Genomic DNA, 21,282 nt, shown 5'->3' on the forward strand with positions numbered 1-21,282 from the left:
CCTTCTTCAGGAGCAGTGCACAGGCAACAGAGATACCATCAGCTGGCCAAGGACTGGCAAAAATGCAGTTTGTGCAGGCACAAAGCAAGAAGTGATGGGCTTGTAACATGTGTGGTTGTGCTGGCTGGAGGGATGAGGAGGGAGGGATTGAGGGATGCCGGTGAGCTGCTTCTCCAGAGGGTGGAGAAAGGGGAACAAAAGGGAGGGTGGAGAACAATAGGACACAGTGGCATTGGGATAATTTCTGACTGTATTTAGGCATGTTTAATTGGCCTGTCAGTTTTCCACATCTCATCCATTTTCATAAGGATTCCTCTTTGCCTCTCATTTTATCTTCTCGTAGCTCCTTGGGTTTCCCTGCAGACAGCCTCTCTGGCTTGCTTTGTTGCGTGTCCTCCCCCATTTCAAAGCAGTGCTGAGTTGCCTGGCTTTGTGGTGTCCAAGCAGAAAGGCAGATTCAGCAAAGGGTCTGTTTGGGGAAAATCTTATGGTAGCAGAGGGATAAATTTGGTATGCGAGGGGGGCTTGTCAGTGACCTAGACGTGCATGCCATCCATCATAGCTCTCTTTGCACTGGGCTAGGGCTCTAAAGATAAACCCACATCCCAGTCGTGTAATGTTTTGGGGAATTCAGATTTATACTGGAGATTTATATTTTCCCTCTGATCCTTCTGAAATCTAAGGTCTAATTATTATTCTGATTTTTCCACCCAGTATTGGCTACCTTAGAAAAAACAAACCTACTCAATTTCTGTTTTAAAGAAATCCATTCAAAGGGATGTTGCTCAGCCTTTCGGATCATCTGTGTTAAACTCCTACCCTTTCATTGCTAAATGATGCCAGACCTCATTGCTTCATCCTCCCACAAGAAATCCCCTAGGCACATAATTAAAACCAAGCCATCCTTGTAAAGCCACCGGCTGAGCTCACTAGATTTGTTCCTGCATTTCTTGTGGCTTTGAAGTTCATGAGTGCTGGGGTTTAGAGGGACACGAGGACCCACAGAGACTCAGCTTTGGCAGATGAAGGAGATCAGGAGCTGCTGTTGTTGCTGATGGGCTTCTCTTGGAGCCAGTCCTGTCTCATCTGAAGCATGGATAAACATCTTCCGATAGGTGCCTGCCCCAGAGTTCAAAACTGCATGGTCAGGCTGTCCAAGGGGTTTGGGTGCTTTAGGTGAAGCTTCACAGCCTTTCAGAGATATCTCATTGTCAGGATCTGGGGGCAGATGCTCTGGACATTGCGAAGCAGAGGCCATGAGAAGCCACTGGGATGTCCCAGACCCCGGGCAGGGAAGGAGATGGGAAGAGCCGTAGGTGGTGGTGGAGGAGGTCAGAGATGGACTTTTCCCCCTTGCTTGCTTTTGAAGAGGTGCCTATACCTCATGATAGCAGAAGAGCGGCTTCCACTAGGCCCTCTGTGTCCCATCAACAGGGTCGTTTTCACAGGGCTTTAATACATTTAGTGATGACAGTTTGGTTTGTGGCAATTGACTGTCCTACGGGGTTGTTGCCTCTGTTTATATCCCATGGGTCTCATTGTGCAGCAGTAAATAATTGCAGAGCTGACAGTTTAGTTTCCAGCCATAAATTCAGATGCTGGAAAAAGAGATTTGTTTATTCTTCAAATGTGGCTGTTCAGGGAGCTCTGTGTACCCCCATGTGTGAACATGTTTGGGAAAAGTGATAATGAAAATAGTGTGAGGAACCTCTAAATCACTGCTTACTTTTTCATATGGGAATGCAGGAGGTGAAGTGATTTGGACAAGGCTGTGTGTCAGGGAAGGGAGGCAGGCAGGAAAGAGAAAAAGATCCTTTTGGCATAGCATTGGTACCAGGCTGTGTGCTGCAGTGCTGGTCCTGGTCTGGGGATGGTGATGGAGTATTACAGGGAGCAGTCAAGCAGCTGAGGTTTAACATGCTGCAGGTCTTGAGACAACTCTGAGACATGGCAGCAAGTGTTCTACTAGTGGGAGCAGTATTGTTGATAGAAAAGGGAAAACCGAAGAGCAGGAATTAATGTGTGGCTCTGAAGAAGTCAAGGTTAATAGCATTGGGGCAGGGATCCTTGTAGGTAAAGACAAAGGATCCTGAGAAAGGGAACAGGCTGGAGACCATAACAGTCTTCTCTCTGCCTTACTGCCCTACGGTAGTGAGCATACTGTAAGTGAGCAATTATTAGCAGTTATGGTCATACCGCAAGATACAAATTGGTCTACTGAGCTAGAAAGAGTTGCCCTTTTTCAGCCTTTCAGAGCAATTTCCCTTGTGGTGACCATCAGAAGGAGAAAGCTGTATTTCTTAAGTGGAGCCTTGTGCTCTTTCAAAGCTCCAGCATCTCCAAACTCCCTTTGCTATTGGGGTCATGGAGCTGCATTATTTATAGCTCCTCCTGGGCACCCCACTTGCCCATCTTGCAGTGGCTGCACAAAGGGGATTGCTGCCATATGCTGGAGGTGCAAAGGTGACTGAAAGCTCATGAATGTTTATGGGATCTCTAACTTCCAGCACAGACAATTGTACAGAGAGAGCTCTGATCAAACGGAATCAATCCATTGTAACCAAACATAAATTTCACTGTGAAAATATTCTGTTTCAACATTTTCAGCAATTAAACCCTTCTTCATCTAGACTGGTGCTAGAAATTAATTAGCTGATAATATCCTCTTTAGAATAAAGACAAATGTGTTTGTGTCTTTGCTGAAGGCTAATATTTGCAAAGAGAAAAGTAGATGAGTTCCTTAAATCTCTGTAATCTTGCCCCAGTAAATATACTTCCTTACTGTTAAGTTTTTAATGGATTTCTGCATGCCTTTCCCACCTTTTATATCATGTTAAGTACTGGAGAGAGGCTAAATCAAAGCTGCAGGTTTCAGCTTTCAGAGGACTGAGCAGATTCAGTCCAGCCCTTCCATCTTGGGGTTACCTGTAATAAACGCCAAGGAAAAAGGGGTAAGAGTGAAAACACGTAATGGGACAGATGGCCCTTTTCTTCAAGAGCAAGTGTATAAATGCTTATATGATTAAAGATGATATGCACACCTTGCTTGCTTGTCAAGTAGGTGCAGAAGCTGGGAGGTTTAGTCCTTTTTGCAACTGCATCCTGAATTAGTCTATGGATGAGACGAGCACAGGCAAGCCTGGAGGCCAATGGCTTGATTTCCTAGGGAAGCAGAGATGTGCTGAGTTAACTGCAGCACTTGCTTTTACAGCTTTTTTGCAGTTGTGTAATGAAAATCAGTAAGCAAAACCAGGCAGAATAGGAGTTTTAGGAAACCCCAGGGACTGTCTTTGATCAACCTGCAGCTCTGCTGGTAGGGTGCATCAACACCGACTTTGGAGCAGTGTTTTCCTGCTCATTCACGTGATGATGGGACCAATCCATGATGGAAATGCAAATAGAGAGTGAGACTTTCAGGTTTCCTGACTATAAAATGCAGCTTTGATGTTGGTTTTGGACATCAGCATAAAGTAGAAGCTGTAGACTGAATTGTAGCCTCTGTGAAAGGCTGAGTTTGGTATTTTCTGATTGGAGAAATGAACATGGCAATTTCTGGAGGAGGGAAATGCAGGATATTGGGGTAGGAAAGTACTTTGGAAATAGGGATAATAAATGAAGTCTGAATAGAGTAGACTTGAGAGCTGGAGTTCTTAACATCTCTCTTGGATGACAGAAGTAAATATCTCTCTTAGTGGGAAATATGACATCGCTGGTAAGTGCTTTTCTAAACACCACCTGATAGTGAAACTTCATCTATTTTTAATTAAGCCATCTCAACGATAATTACTGTGATTTAGCCATTTCCCAAACAGGTCTCTAGTGAATTATGGGTATGGTCAATTCTTGGAAGAGTGAGCATTGGGCCACTTCTGTGACAGTGCAGCTCTGGGTCTGATAACCAAAGGGGCTGGCAAATCTCTACCTAATGTCAAACAGGGCAGGGAAATCAAGCCTATGTGAATGCAAAAATGCTTAAGGTAGTATAAATTGATGATTTTTCACCTGGTTTTATGCATTTAATTGAAGCTGGTCTCAGTTCCCTGCTCTGCTGTTTGCTCCCAGTCCAATACTGGGCAAGCCACTCTGAGCAGGTTTTCTGCCAGAGTAAACTGGTGTGGCTGTTTTGCAGACAAGAAAGCAATGCCAGTTGTATGTGGTGGTGGATGTGGTCATTGGATTTGATGATGGACAAGGATAATTTAGCTTGATGTCTTGTAAAAACACAGGCCAAACCCTTCATCCATGTATCTCTAGTAACTTGGGCAAGATGGCAAACCCTCTAGTTGGTTTTCTGGAAGCAGGCATCTGGTTTTGATTATAGGAGACCAGAACACAGATAATGTGCTCCTTCCTGCAGTAATTTGTTCCTGTGGGTGAAACACAAGAGGTCCTTAACACTCTGCTATTGATTAATAATTGTGTAACTTCTAACTTTCAGCCTTTTGCTTAAAAGATAAGGTAGTTTGTTTTTTTTACTGGGGGCTAAATATCAGTAACAGCAAATCTACCAGGACAAACATGCTACTTAAAATGACACATATATTTCCTAGCAGAAACAGTACTGATTCTGCACAACTATTTTACATTTCCCAATATCACATGTCTAAAGCAAGGCTTTTTGGTTTCAAAGCTAAGCTGCATGTTGCAGTTACTGCAGCTTTCCTATGGTCCTTTCTGGTGCTGGGAAGACCGATGGTGCTCTGTAAGTACAGATGGTGTTAAGTAAGATGGTGTTACTGTAAGTAACAGTTAGATTTGTGAACGATCTTTTCACTGTGCTCACAGTAACAGGCTGCAGCTGGCACTTAAACTGGGTAAGGAGAACCTGCTTAAAAGGGAAATGACTTTTGGCCTTTGGCAGTCTAATGTGTCTCAGGCTGTTACCAGCTAATTGCTTCATTAGCACAACAGCAGTGTAAAATCCAGTGTGAAGACTGTTGGGAGTACCTACATGAAGGCAGAGTGTGACCCCTGTCTAGGTTAGCATCTGCAGTCAGCATTTGCAAGAGGCTTTCCTTCTTCTAAGTAAATTGGCAGTCAGAGTGAGCAGCAATACAGCACATGGAGATAAGACTATTTTAATTTCTTGCTTCAGGAGACTCAGCTGTCTCCTTGGAAAGACGGATGCCTTGTCCATGGATTCACAGATTGAACAAACATACTGGACCATTTAATTATTAATAAATGGCTTCAGCATTTCCTGGTAAAATAAACCCTGGTCTTAGGCTGAGTCCCAACAACAGCATTCCACCTCCAAGACTATGCTTCGTACCACAGGCAACAGGCAATACCACTTTTGGCACTACTCTTTGGGGTAATACAGCCTTCATAACCCTGTTCCCAAGTGTATACAATATTTTCTTGCAGTCAAATAGCTGCTTTTTACTACTATTTCACTGCAGCATTTCCAGGTAGGGACCTAGCTCCTCTTACACTCTCTTGTGCAGAAGCAGGGATCAAAAAAGGATGGGCTGAGTATTGAGTACCTGAGCTTTTGGTTTGCTGTGCATGCTGATAAGGCTGTGGCATCACTACTGAAATACTACCAGGGAAGAAAGTAAGACTACTTCTACACACAAGTTGTCAAGATGTTCTGAGCTAATAATTTTAGGAGGAGGAGGTGTCTCAGTAATATTGACGGGGCTCAAGTTTGAAGCACAAAAAGGGAACAGAGATGGGAATGTTTAAATCAGCTGCTGCCTTACCTTTGGGACATAATCTAAATGCCATTCACCTATTTGAATTGCAGAAAAGTGCCCATAAAATCCTAGACATTCAGCCTTTCTGCCAATCTGGGGTGTGAATTATGGAGAGGACAAGTAGGGAGACATCATCAGTACATAGCTTTCACCCCTGGCCTTCACCCATCTGTAGATAAATCTTCCTTGAGTTCTAGCCTCAGTCTAATCTAAATGCAGACCATCAGGATCTCAGTGGTTTGGCTTGGAAGGGCAGTCCCCGTGTTACTTTTGAAACTGTGGGACCGTAGTGCTTGCTCACTGCTGCATTCATGGTATCAGCAAATGCAGTGGTGAGAACAGGATACTTTTCCAAAGAGCAACTTACTGGTTTCTTGCAGCTGATGCTAAAGAAGGTTGAGAGTCTGGAGAAGTTCTAATTCAGGGAACTAATTGCATACAGTCAGAAATTAAACATGGCATTTCTTACGACATGGCCTTCTGTGGGTTTCTAAAAAGTTGCCCAGCACGTTCAGAGCATGTGTCAGAGAAATCAGAGTGGATGCAGAATTAAGAAGAGCTTTCAAAATGCTGAGGGTGAAGGTTAATGACTGAAGCCTGTTTGTCTACTTAGCTGAATACAGTTTCATGACAGACTGTCACCTTCCTAAGTTATTGCCAGGGTAATTAAAGCTAATAGTGCCACATCAAACTTCTCCCCCTGATGTTACTCTGTTGGAGTCTTTGGCATCACGCAGGGGAAAGCTGTAGCCATGCTAATTAGGACCAGGAAGGTACTTGTAAAGCATAATTTAGACCATATCCTTTTGGGAATTGTCTACTAACCAAGCATGGCTTCAGTGAAATGGTTCATCCTTCATGCTGTCACCAGGATCGTTTATTAATGGTAATCAGTTTAAGCAGTACGAGTGTCAGTGTGGGCAGAGCATCTTCTCCCAAACCATTGTTATTGACAGTGTCAGTACACAAGGAGAAACAAGTTCAGATTGGTTTTGCCAAGCTGTCAGATTGACCCACTGCCCTGAACTAACAGTATTTGTTTGCATTGTATTGGATTTAATAGGCACCAAGAGGCAATAAACTTGGAGCCTGGGGTCTGTTCGGTCACTTTAGGAGGGGGTGAGCACCTTTCTTCCTGCCGGATACCCTTGTGCTTCTCTGCTTTATGAGGGGATATGGATACTTCAGTAGGAATTCACTCATCAGGAAGGAGAGTACTTTATCACTGACACAGGGCATCCCAGGAGTCTATGGGATATCTGATTTTTATAGATCAGCTCACACTGAGTTTGGTTGAAGGCATTACTGCATTGCATTTGCTGTTTCAGCATTGATTTGACTTGCTTGTCTAAGAGAGACTTTTTGCCTCCAGGTGCTTTAATGCCACATTTGGCCAATGTTACTTGCTTCCGTGGCTCTTGGAGAGCTCCTAAACTCTTAGGGGGAAATCTGTTGTATGCTGATTGCAGTGGTTTATCTTAACATGCACTGTGCCAGGAATATTTCTGGGATACCTGCATTCTGTTGTTGGCCAGTCCTAGACAGAGCTATCCAACAGATCTTGTTCACCAAGGGCAAGACTTTAAGGAAGTTGTGTAGTAGGAAGGCAGGCTGTTCCATAGATTTTGTTAGTGATCCCTGAAATTACTCCAGTGAGGAGTTACTCATAGACTATTTATAGAGCAAAACCATCTGTAGTGAACTCTATTTTGTTTTCTTTTTAAATGGAAGCTGTACACTGGTTAGCCAGTTTAATGCAGTCTGATCTATAGTGATGCTAAAAAGCCTGTTAACCCAGTATCTGGCAATAATCTGGTTTTACTTCTTGCAGACCATGTGCAAATATAAAAAGAAAAAAGAAGGGAAAAAAAGGCTGCCATTCCATAGGAATCTGCATTTCTCTCCCTAGAAACCCATTTTTATGGGTCTGCTTGGGGACTCTACCTGTAGTCATCGAGAATTGAAGCTGATATAAAGTAAGGTTGGAACATCCTTTAAACTAATGAAGAGAAAACGAAAATAACCTGAACAAATACACAAAGCCAGTGTTATCAGTATTTGTAACATTAATGCATTCAACCATAACTGTAGCTGTTAGTAAGGAAATATTGCCTTTTCAAACACGTTTTAGTGCAGTGTGTAATTTTCAGGATATGTATTAGGCACATGGGCTTTTGCATTATTATTCCTGGGAAGGGAAACAAACTATATGGCATCTTCAAGGGAAAAATGAGCTAATTTAATGTGAGCTCTACTTTGAATAGTTTCTGCTCCTTTAATTTTGGTCTAATACGTGTTTTTAAATGACTACATGGAAAGAAGACTGTTTTCTTCCTTAATGTATCTCCACAGTTTGCTGTTGTAGAAAAGGTGTAATCAGTGCCAGACAAACACAGCAGTACACACATATATTCTGAATATTGCATATTCATTAATCACACTGCGTTTTACTTTATCTTTCTGAAACTTGGTGTAGATCTGTTTTCATTATGCTCATGCATTATTTGCCATGGATTCTATGGGTTGGAAGAACCACTTCAAATACTGGAGATGATAAATGGTAATAGATTTCCCATTACACAAATGCATTTTTATCCACTTAGTTTAATTGCTGCATTCCTCACTCCTCCTATTGTGAGCTCGTGATGACCAGTGTCCCCACAGTCATTTTCTTAGCTGAAATGAGGATTAGATTTACATGTGGGGGAGCTGAAAACACAGTTGTTCCAATATCAAAGAGGAGCAGCTGTGTTTTGTTTGCAACTGGAATTTCCTCTGAGGTAAACCCAGTTCTCTAGGGGCATGCAGGCAATTCCCCATGCTAAAGATGTTCTCTGAGCCTTTCAGAGGAGGCTAAACTGGATCTTAATATTCAGGTTTATGTGTGAATATGATCAATTCTCAGTGATGAACCTAAAGAGAGGATGCAATGGCATGGTTCCTCTAGTTCCACATGCACGTTTCTCGTGCAGTACAAACACTCAGGCTTTTTTGTCTTCTATATGAGGCTTTAAATACATGTTACATGTAAATTTATCTGTATATAGTATACATGTACACACTTGTCCCTGCTTTCAGCTTTGTTTTAAAGAAAACAGCACGGAGTCAAGTAGAGAATCTCAGGTGCTGTTATATTAAGATTGATTTCTAAAGGAGGCAATGAGGGTTTATTGAGTTTTGAGGGTGTGTAATTGGAATTCCTGAATCTGTAATTTGGCATTACCGCTCTGGGATTGCCATGTGTGCTGTGCTGCGCACACTGCTGCATGTTCAGAGCAGGTCTCTTTTAGGCCTTTCCTTGCTGGAAAGCTGTCTGGGTCAGTCTGTGTTTATGTCTTCTTTTGGTTCCAAACTTAGACCTTTGAGTTTGAATTTATTAAACTGGATGTGTGTCCTTCCAGCTTAAAAAGTTGGTGATTACCCTGGTCACTCAGTGCAGATACAGAGGTGAGGCACTGGAGGTTGATGGTGAGGGTTTGTATGGGGCTGACTTCTTGTGAGGACCCTGAGTGGTTCTGCCAAGAGTGAGGCATCCATTTGGCCTTCCTGAATTCCCTGGTAAATCTGTCCAAAATAAGCTTGGTGTCTTCTGTTAGTCAATAACCCCATGGAGAACCAGCCTGGGGCTGCCCGCTGTCCTCTACTGCACACAGCAGCTTATAAAGACAAAAGCTTTCCAGCAGTTTGGAAGGTGCAGCCCTGAAGTGCTCCAAGGCTGCTCCATTCCCAGCAAAAATATCCAGGGTGATCCATCATCCTATTCTGCAAGTTGGAGGTGGGAATTGGGGTACACTCAAGCACATTGTTTGGGGAGCTGGTGTGTCCCTGGAATGGTGGCTTCCATCTCAGACCTGTGGGATGTTGTTGATGGTTTCTACAGCCACAAAAAGCTCTTTTGCAGATAATTTCTTTAGCAGAAAGGTCTTTTTAGCAGGACTTGTGGTGCTGGGGGTGTTAGCAGCGCATACCCCCATGGCATGTGCACCGGTGCTGGGTTTCTGGTGAACAGGTCCCATAAAATCAAGTGGTTTTATTTCCTTTGCTCTGGTAAGCTGTGGTTTGTCTTTCTGGTGAAGTGCAAACATCAACCCATATGTGCTAAGGAGCAATGTTACTTGGCAAATTAATAGGTTAATGTAATACCAGATTCCCAGCCAGAGACTGGTGTTAGGTTTATAAACATCAATGAGTGATGTTAGTCATCTGGACAAGAGCCCTGTGCTCCAAGTGTTGGAAAGGGGCTGTGTCCCCTCTAGCTGTCTTTGCCATCCTCCCCTCAGAAACCCTTCCCTCTCACTCCCTCTGCCACTACATAAACCCCGGCTCCGTTCCACTGTAGCCATAGATGAGCTCCGAGCGGGCAGCCCCTCGCAGAGGCAGGCAGGGGTGCGGAGGGGGAAGCGGCACGGAGCCATGTGAGCGCAGCGCCGGAGCCTGCGGCCGCTCGGGGAAGATGTTCGCTGTTTCGCTCAAGTGCCGGCTCGGGGTGGTGAGACGGAGGAGCAAAGGTACGGTGAGAGCCGGGCAGCTCGGTCCTGCCTGCGACAGAGGGGCTTGCAGGGGACCTGCTTCAGCCTTTCCTTTGCTTAGCTGGGCAGGAGGTAATCACCTAGACGGTCTGTGATTGATTATCGCTCCTGATGCACATCGGCGGGGTGGGGGGAGCAGGGTTGTTTTACTTTCTTGCATGTCACACGTTTTTCAGAGGTTGGATTTTCTTTCCCCTTTGATTCTCTGGATTTTCTATTCTACTCTTCTGCTACGGTTATTATTGCAGTGAAGTAGATTTAAGGGTGCCTCAGAGCATCACAGGGTTTCCCTTCTCCCGTGCGGGAGCTGTTACTTTGCAAGGGGGAAGCACCTGAGTGTTTGCCGGATGCCACCAGACTGTTTGGGACTGTTTGGTTGAAAGGATGAGAAAACTGGGAGGATAACAGGGAGAAAACAAACTGTGAGAAGGTCTGAGGACTATTTTAGTGTATCTCAGAGGAAGTTATCGGACACAGGGCGGAGTTTCTGTTCTCAGAGTTCTGCAGCATTGCATGTGATGGGAAGTCAAGAGTTTTCTGTGCCGGGCTGTGATCCCGCTGTCTGTGGCCCCTGGTTTAGTTGTGTGTTAGGTGGTCTGTGAACTTCCATAGTGGAAGGTGCTGTGGCTGCTGGTGCTCAGTCCTGTTGCTGTTGCCTTTGATTTCTGACAGGTTTGTGTTTGCCTGGGGCCTGGAGCCGTTGCTGGGAGCTCTGCTCTCCTGTGCAAGCCCTTCCTGCCGGTGGCGTTCCTGCAGCAGTTCAAAGTCCTTGTGTGTAAAGGAAGATGACCTGTGTTTTTACAGGGACCTCTAAAGAAAAACGTCTTTTAGGGGCCCTGTATAACTTGGTTATTATTGATTTTAGTCTTTGCTGAATGAACAAACTTAGTTGTTGGCTTTACTTGAGGGGAGAGAGATTTACTAGTGCAGGGTCTATGTGTTGATGCTCAGGAGCTGACAGGTACAAAACCCTGGTATCAAAGGGAAGTGCCTGAACAAAATGTGTATGTCTGAGGTGGACCAGACCTTAAGTTCAGTTCCCCTGTGTGACTTGCCTTGCAAGTAATGAGTATTTGCTCAGCTCAGGGTTGCAATTCAATGGGACAGACCTGAGCACAGAGCAGGAGCCTGAGGGCTGCTATGCTTGATATTGGTTATTGGGTGCTAAGAGAGCAAGGGAGCATGTGGGTTGTGATTGCCTTGTTGTGCTTCTGCTGCTGCAGTCAGTGGACATGCAGAGGCATCATCAGGATGGTCTCTTGTGCCCTTTGCTGACACAAGGGCAGCTTTATTTCAGGTGTAAGAATATGTGTTGGGCATCAGTTGCCTTTGACAGCTTCTGCTGACATCTCTTCGTTTCTTCTCTTCCCTCATTTGGAGGCTTCATGGGATTCTCTCTGCACTGGCAGAAGTTTCATGTTGTGTCAAACAGGGTGGCATAGGCAGGATTTCCACTTTCTAGAGTGATACCTGGAAGTGCTTGGATCAAACACAGCTGTGGGGTCCCTTACAGTGGGGAGATACCAGAAGATTTGATGCTTCATGTTTCCAGTTCTTTTTCCTGGCATCTTTTTTTTTGCTCAAGCTTCCTAAAGGAATAGCAATAGTGTTGTAACATGAGGGTTTTCTTATGCAGTTTTCCAGGGAAGTTAGGAGTGACTGCTCTGACACAGGGAGCGTAAATGCATTTGTGCCTGCAAAACACTGGAAATGCAGCTTGAGGTTGTAACGGAAGTTAAAAGAATGTTATCCCTGTACTACTTGATTAAGTTTTGGTGGCTTTGGTTGAAATATTTAGAATTGACTGAAATCACCTGCATTTCTTAGTGACAGATTTAAATGAAAGAATCACTAATCCAGTGCTAAATTGTACTGCTTTGATCAAGGATTAAACTGAGCTGGAATTGGCTTTTGGGGCTACAGCTTTGAAACGGGCAGCCAGAGAGAAAGAGGTTGTTACTTCTGTGGTTTGGATTTTTAAGGTACATCCCCAAAAGGCTGAGTAATGATAAATGATGCCTTGGCACTGTTGCCACTGGAATGAGCCCATCATGACTGGGCAGCAACCAAGGATGGGAGCTGATATAAATTATGCCAGTGAGTAATGAACTCTGCTGCATTTCCCATCTGTAAATGCTCAAAAAGTAGCTAGCTATCTGTGGCATCAGAGGGGATGGTCAGGCCTGGTAAAAACATTTGTTATTGGGCATTAAAAATCCCCCCCAACTTTGTTTCAAAGAGAGAAAGGGAAATGTACCAAAGGGGTCTGCAGAGGGATGTGTGGAAGTGGCAGATAGCGCAGCCCAATAACTTCTCTGTCCTCTGATCCAGGCATTTATGTGACCCTGCATCCCAAACCCATGTGCTCTGCTTGGCTCTGCAGCTGCATGCTTGCTAGGGGAGATACCGCTCTGCTCAGAGCTGATTGTAACTTAATTGTAAGGCGATGTGTTCAAATCTCAGCTATGGTGCTGCTGTTACTTTTAGGTAGTTTTAAGTTTAAGCATCTTCATGGAAATAAAGATTGATTTCCCTGTATTCATTTGCTACTCTCTGCTTCATAGCAGACCCCTTCCCACAGGCTGGCACTTCTTAGGCATGCTTTCCCTCAACTCTCTCCTTTCTGCTGTATTTTCTTTTCCTTTCCCAGCTAATCCCCTCACTTCAGAGAGAAATCCTTGCTGTTGGTCCTCTTGGATTCCTGCTTTCCTTCTCTTGCTGAGCCCATGAGCTTTTCCTGGCATGGGGAACATCCGCAGTTAATCCAGCAGGCTTTCATTTGGCTGGCTGGGGGCAGCCTGTGCTTCCCTGCCTGCCAACATGGGCTCATACAGCTGTAGGGCTCCTCACGCTTCTTCAAAGTCCTTTGATCCTCTGCAGAAGGTGCTATTAAAAACCCCAAGGAACAAATAGTCACTTGTCCAATGCAATAATTAAACTTCCTCAGTATTAGAGGGTTTTTCCATTGGAAAATCTAAACAATGTGCTGTAGATACCATGGAACAAATGCCTGTTTGAGGGGTGGTTGTCCCTGTGTTAGTGCCCTGCATCCCATTTCTATATGGCCATGCCTGATGTTCAGCTGAGCCCAAACTGGACCTGTGGTGGTTGATGGTTGGCTTCCCTGCTAACCCCCAGTTACTGCAGCAAATCAGCTGTATTTTATAAATAAGTAAACAGAAGGGATAGAGAGCCTAAATAATTAACCAGGTACATGTGTTGGCCTGAAAAGTAGCAAATGAGGCAATTTAAAGGTGCTTTCACTGGTTTTTCTGCTTTCTAATGCTGCAGCCCAAGGGGAGGGGATGCTCTGTAAGAGCTGGTGACACCAGGAGTTGCCTGAGCCACCAGCAGCAGATATTAAGGGGCTTGGACCCCATTACTGTAGCAGAAGCAAAAATATGGTTACTTGCTTTGAGATGCTGAAAACATGTTCAGTTTTGTCCACTCTCATTGCTCCCAGTGTGTGGTGTGATGATGTTAGAGCAATAGAAGTCATTTTGCTGCTTCTTTGTCAAAAGCTGTCATTTGGAATATGCTAGGCATAAAGACTTGTGAAAGAAAATGCATGTTCTGTTTTCCTTCTCTTTACCTCTGTGTTTTTCAACCTTTCAAGCTTTACTGAGTCATGTTGACTATGTTTTGGTTTAGGATTAGATGATTCCTTTTACATTTTGTTCTTCATCTCTTGTTTGAATGGGAGCTGAGAACCTAAGTAAGCAGAGGAAAAAAAACCCCAAACCCCCAGGAACATGTTCAGAAAAATGGTCAAATAGGGTGAAACTTGCAATGAAAGGACCCATTTTGGCACAGTGAGATCCAGGATTTCAAAGATCCCACACAAATGTGCTTAGGCATCCTCACTTGTCCGTTAGACAGAAGTTACTATGTCCTGATGTTTGGTTTTATTTCCATGTTTTTGTTGTGCACAGTGTGATGGAAATCCACCCAAGGAATCAGGAACAACAAGTTCTTGTGCCAGGGTGTCTTGTTTGCTGTACAGCAGTATTGAGCTGTAAAGTATCCTGGCTGTTTCATAGCAGGAAGAGTTTCTGCCATGGGGGTTTCTGTCACCAAAAGATTCAATGCAGAAAACCCAGAAACGTTTTGGAAAACAAGGGAAAAAAGAGGAAAAACTGGATAAGCAGGTAGCTATTCCACCCAGTTGTGCGGTGTCAAGTCTAGGGCACCACAGTGAAGTGATAGAGTGAAAAGTCCTATGGAACATCTATTCCTGGACTAGGCAGCAATCATCATTACTGCATTTATCCTCCAGGTCTGGAGTAGCCAATAAAACCAAGTAGCTTTTATTTAGGAGATGGACAACCAGCACACAGAAGCCAGACTTCTCCCCAAAATGCAGCTGTAGCGCAGAGGTTGAGCCCTTGGTCTCAGCAACCTAAGGCTGAGTGCAATACTATAGCCCAGAAAGTTGTTTTCCCTTTTCAGTACTGGAAATACTTTCCTCCTGATTCCATTTCTTACACAAAGCTATGTGAGTTTTTTTTGCCTACTTCTTCTAAGTCAGTGAATAATGCAAAGCAGCCTGGAAGCCAGCATTTCAAACAGGCAAGGAAATACCTTGATCTCCTATTCCCCTGCACCTGTAGAGCCTTTTATCTGTAGTATCTCTTCCCTCCTCGACAGGAGTCGGACTTTGCATTCCTCATGGGGATGCACTAAATCACACTTCTTCAGTTCTTGTGGAACTGGCTGGGTATCTGCAGTAGGTCTGTTTGGAGGCCAATCTGCTCCTGTGCCCCAGGGCCACGTGGAGGAAATTCCAAGGGTTTTTAACTCTATTAGCTTCTCAGTTGCTCTGCTCCCTCAGTGTGGCAGGAAATGCTTAGTGGGGAAATGCCACCTAAATCTGACAGAATTGAAAGTCTAAAACCCATGGCACCCCATGACCAAGTCACCCCATGGGCAGCCCCAACAGGTTTTGTGTGATGCTGTTCTCCCTCCTCGTGAAAGCCTTAAAACACAGGGCTCCCACCAGGCTGTTCAGTGCCCCCAGGATGACATCTGAAGCAACTAGGCAAAGTTAGAACACTGCATCAGTCAACATGGGTTTTTTTCCCCCTTTTCCTGTTACAGCCACCTAATCCAAAAACTGAGGTGCTAGAAAGGCAGGAACTCAAGTTATCTACAGGCTGATGTTACCAGTGTGGGATGTTTTATATCCTTGCTGGCAGATCTAGGCTTTCTATCCCATCTCAGTGTAAATACCTGATAAGGAACTAGGTTTTTATTTTCCACTTTGATGGAATTACTTTGAATGTAATGGTATTATTAAATAGATTTATTAAATAACAAAATGTTTTAGCAGTGCTTTGCAGAAGAATAAAAGCACAAAAAATGATGTAAAGTGAGGCTTCAGCATCTGGCACTGGAGTCCTGAGATGATAACAAGAGTACATATTAGCCGAGGTATAAAGGTCTGTGTTTTAATTTATGTTCTTGTAAGCTGGCCAAAAAAGAGATGTTTTTATGAGTTACAGACACAAACAGGTACAAACAGCCAAAACAGCATTGGCACTTGCTGTAAGCTAAAATTAGGGTCATTTTTCAGTTAGTTCCAACAAATCTGGTGGTCACCAGCTGCTCTCCTAACATAACAATTAACTATTAACAAGGGCTGCTTTAGCTTTCCCTCCCTGACACATTATGCTGGCTAATTTAGCTTGGGTGAAAGCAGTGATCTCTCACCCTGTGCCCAGACAGGATGTGGACAGCATCCCTCCATTCACCTTGGTCTCTTGTATGAGCTAGTTGCATCCTGCCGTACTCAGGAGCAGGAAAACGGCACCATGCACCTCATCCTTGATTCCAAGTTCTCTGTTGTCTTACTTTAATAAGGCTTTATAAAGCTCTTCCCTAAACATGCTGTAGTGCATCTTTGAGGCTCAGTGAGGCCGACACGCTGGAGTTGGGGTTGTGTCCTTGCCCAGGCTGGCAGCCTTGTGCTGAACTTTTCTCCTCTTCTTGGTTTCCCTCAGCTCCCGAGGGCTATTGTAACCTAGTTTTATGTGAGCCATTTCCTTTCCTCTCTCTTGCTCTTTTTGCTCTACAGAGGAGAGCCAGATTCATCGCACAAAGCCATGGAAATCACAGCAGCGTGTAATGTGGGGCTTGATAACTGATAGTGGGAGGGTGCAGGGGAAGGGTTGTGCTCCTTACCAAATCACCATTTACCAAGCCCCAAAGACATCTTTCTGCAATTCCCTTTTTTAGTCTACTTCAGAAAACACAAAACCAAAAGGAAACTAACTGCCTTTTCAAATACACAGTCTAGCTTCACAACCAACACGCCCCTTCTCATCCGAGTGCATTGGACTGTAAAGGAACAGTCATGAGAATATGTATGAGGATAAAACACTCTTTTTTGCACTGAGAAAACATGCCTGAGAAGAAAACGAGTGCTTTGGACATTTATCCAGAATCTTGAAGCTGTTTGCTTTATGCTGTTGCTGTGAGTGCTCCCTCAGATCAGCATCCATTGCACTGGGGCAGAACACCAAATAAAAGAATGGAGGTGATGAAAACCCAACTCTTGCTGGGATGCTTGTGTGTGAGGATACTTTTCACAAGATCCCTTAGCCTGAACATGAAATGACCGGAGGTTCATCCTGTCAATGAGCAGATGCAGTATTTTCTCTGCTCGCTGGCGTGTCAAAAGAGGAAATAGAATTCTCTTTCACTCAAAGGCTTTGCACATAATTCTTGGAGGTATTTTTTGCTCATCTCCACTTGCTTGTCTCTTGTTTTGCTTAAATTATGTTTGCACATCTTTAAAAGTTTTGGGAAGTTGGGAATGTGACTGATACATCTGGCAGTGAGGAGGACAGAGTCTTTCTCTCCATCTAATTTCTTTCCAGGTCTATTGCAACTCATGTGAATGGTCCAAGAAATGGAGGTGGTTGGGAGCTTTTTAGTTTAAAGGGAGAATTAGAACCCAGTGATTTACAGGATCTTTAGTTTTGATGTACCTGCCATTAGAAGGTCTTTCCTGAATGGAAGGTGAACTTTATAACCACAGCTGGGTTAAAGAGAAAGAGACATTTCCCTAGGCAATAGGCAGTGACTGGGTGGTTGGGACATTCATGTAAGCATAGAGATTCCTGCTCTGATCCCTGATGTGCCCAATTTAGATCTGGAGATTGAACTGGCATCTCAGGTTATCAGCTATGATTTGTACAGCCTCTGTATCATCACAAAGGAAAATAATCAGTTTTAGCAGGACAAAAAATCCTTCACCACCCAAACCTACTGTCAGTGCAACAAGAGATGTGCATGGAGATGTGAATCCAATAACACAGGTTTCTCTTCCTGAAGTAATTCTCCCTCTGCCTGTGAGGGCTCCAAGGTTGAGCATTGGTTTATCCAATACCTGTTCATTGATCCCAGCTGGAAAATAAAGTCATGGCCAGATACCAGTCACTGTCCTCATATATTAGCAACACCTGTGGTCTTATATCCCAGAGATACTAGCAAGGTCTTTTCTCTGACAAAATCATCCCAGATTGGGAAAGGGTTAGGGTTAGAAGGGTTAGGAATAATTCCTTTTGATTTCTATGATACATAGCTGAACATTCATAAAAAAAAAGAAAAGTTTTCAGAAAGCAAGGAATTTAAATAGTAATAATACACTTTCTGCATTCCTCCTGTGGAGCAAGCATTGCTTCCCTGAGCAGTTAATTTCTTATGCATTTTCTTTCTTTGAGTCTATTCTTGTGTTTTCTGATGAGCTGCTTCCCTGCCCTGGCAAGAGCTATGGGCTTATAGTTTTGTCTTCAAGCAATGATCATAATAATAGATATTAAAATGATGCAAGACATTTCAGTCCTAGAGCACCCACATTCCTTTGTACTAATCCTGTTTATACATTCATTTCTAGGAAGAAACTCCAAAGAAATCTATAGAGAGGATAAAACAGAGTGATTTGAACAACAAAAAGCAATTTTAACGTTCCTCATGGGGTAAATTAAAATGATTTTAGTGTTTCTGATAGATTTTCCTTGGAAAACAGTCAAGAGCTGAGCTTTTGTTGTGTAAGTTCAGGCTTTGTCTGTGTGTCTGTCTAGCTGTGGTGGTATCAGTTGGCACAGTGGAGTAGGCTGGTTGCAAGCAGCATAGGAGATGTGCTGATGGTTAAAGCCTCAGCGGCCAGGTCCACCTGAATTTTGGGAACCTCAGGGGTGAATTAAACTCTGCACAGCCCCTAACCCTGCAGCACATACACGTTACTGCTGGTAAATGCAGTTGGATTGGCTGCAGTCTTGGACTCATTCTTGCTGTAATTCATAGGGACATAACCAACAGAGCTTGGTGCTTTTCCCACTTCTAGGTATCAGATGAAGTTCAACCCAAGCATGAACATCATCAGCCTTTAAATGCTGATGTGAATTTGTGTCAGGGCTCAAGGACCATGGATTCAAGGATTCTCTGACTGCCTTGGGCTGGGATTTGCTCCAAGACCTGTTTTGTTTAGGGGCTTCTTTGCAAATCCTGGGCTGGCCACCCATAATCTGGCTTGAACCTTTTGCAGCCTTGAAGTATTGAGCTAGGTCTAAGTTAAGGTTGTCTACCTAGTGCTGTCCTTTCCCCAAAAGGAGCTGTAAAATCCCATTGAAGCTGAAGGTCTGACCAACTCGTGTGGGTCAGAGCCTGAATACTTTGTGGTCCGTCCTCTGAGGCCCATTTCAGGTCCATGCTCAGTGACTCCTCACCCCAAGGAATGTGAATTAGAGCCATGGTGCCTGGATGGAACCCAGCATGACCAGTCTGAGTCAGTGTGATGGACCAGTGGAAGAACCTCTATCATTGGCTTTAGCCATGTTCTTGGGAGATGTTGGGAGTTACCCAAACCCCCCTTCATCTGCCATTTCTACTGTAGCTTGGGATAATATGATATTTCCATTTTCCAGCAGCTGCACTACTTTTTTTCCCCCTGCACATCAGCATCAAATGCTGTTTGCTGAATATTTCACTTGTTCTTATTTAGACTGAAGGTTTCTGTTACCACTGGCCCTTAGGGGACCAATTTAGCTGCACTGAACCAGTTTTGGTGTTCAATTCCCTTTTTTCAAAGAACTGCATTTCCACATCAGTTGCACCCTTCATATGCTGGCATCTTCCTCAATGAATGTATGAAAAAGCTATTTCTTCCTGTTGCCTATCCTCACTCATATATATGCCCCTGCTATCTAAATGGTGGGGGGACATGAAAGTCATGCTGAGAAGTGGGGGAGATTTTGATGTAACTGATGTACCACAAGGGACGCAACCTCATTCCAACTGAGTGAGGTTCTAAGCACAGAAATGCAAACTATTCAGCCCATGTATCATTAAAGTGTTGCAGCAAAGCCTCTCCCAGCCACCAAGTGCCTGAGTAAATCTGAGCTGCTGACTTATATCTCCGCTCTCTGCCCCAACCTGCCCTATGGTAGCTGTAATTGCAAACACATCCTGCAGCATCCTATTGTTTGTAGGGTTCTTGTCCCAAGAAAATTGTCACCCTCTTGGTGTCTTGTGGCTTTCGTGCCTTGAGGGGAAACCTGCAAAATTCACTTTGCTTTCTCCCAGTGTTAGTAAGAGATGCAAGCAGAGGAGACAATCTCAGTCTGGTGTGGTTTTCTGATAAAATACACAGGATTAAAGATAATATGGGGGTGTTTTGGTACCCATAGTATTCTGAAATAACTATTGGAGATGGAAAGGCAATAAGTGTGAGTATTATTTCTAGGTTATGACTTTCCTTAATGTAACTGATGTTTGTGGTGTTGATGTCATGGTAGAGGATAGAGGGCCAAGGGTGTAATTACGAGGAGTTTTCAGGCTTCAGCACATGGATCTTTTCATGAGGCTCGTGCTCTGCAATCACACAGATGCTTTAGAAGAGCCCATCTCACTTTCTGGTTTGTATCATCTTTCCTTACTCAGCTGCATAGGCATCAGCCTACCCAGACTCTACAGGATAAAGACACCAGAGCCAAACCAGACTCCTGGAGAAGATCCCAGAAGGAGGTGTGTGCGTGTGTCTTGCACCAAGTGTGTGAATACCCCTAAATCCTTCTGCGCCATTGAACCAGGATCCTTATTTCCCTTGAGACTGTAGTGTCTCAATGATGGATTGCAGAACTCTGCCTATCAGTTCAACCTCTCAAAGCCCTGTTCATGTATTTCCTTTCCCATCTTGTGCACAGGCTGTTATCCCCATCGGCTCCAGTTTACTGGATGCTGCTGCTCAATTCTGCACAGTCAGACTCTGCTATTTAGGGATGGCACTGAAGCAGCATTATTTATTTGCTTTTCCCATTCCATATGCATGATCCCCCTTCCCTTAAAGTGACAAATAGTGGCTTTTGTGGGGTGACACATGCAGAAGTCCCCTGCCTGCATACTTGGGCTTGAAGTTACCACCTAAAGCCCAGGACACCTTGCTCTCCTAGTTCTCCCCTGTGCAAAACATGGTTTTGAACTGGTTCCATGCTTGATGGCAAAGGAGATGTCAAGCTGATCCTCAGCACAAATCCAAGTCACGATGGGCTGGGACCCATTGGTTTATTTGTGGCATATCCTCTTGGCTCTGGTAGTCGAGTTATTAAAATGAAGCTCGTCAGCACACCAAAGAGGGTTGGGGGGGGGGGGAGCTTTGCATCTTTCATGCGGTTTGATCCTGCTCAGCTTGTTAACACTCCATTGCTTTTGTGATTAATTATTTAGTCTTCTCCCCTGGTACTGGGGTGTAACAGCACAGCCCCCATTTCTGCTGAGGCTCACAGTTCTTGGCTTTTCCCTGCAAGCCCTTTGCACCACCTCAAAGCACAGAACATCGTGTTTTTGTGATCACCTGGGCATAGCTTCTTCAGCTGCTTGATTTCTGGGGGTGTTGCTTCTTACCTGGATTCTCTGAAGCTATGCGTGCAAAGAAGTTTTCTGCACCCAGTGCTCAGACACCCTCCTACCTATAGCAGGGGCTTGTGCCCGTGGTGAGGCAGATGTGGGGTGACCCCTAAGCTCGCTGCTCTGGTTAGGTGCTAGAGCACTGGTGC

This window comes from Melopsittacus undulatus, chromosome 9 (assembly GCF_012275295.1).
Source record: "Melopsittacus undulatus isolate bMelUnd1 chromosome 9, bMelUnd1.mat.Z, whole genome shotgun sequence".
Lineage (NCBI taxonomy): Eukaryota > Metazoa > Chordata > Aves > Psittaciformes > Psittaculidae > Melopsittacus > Melopsittacus undulatus.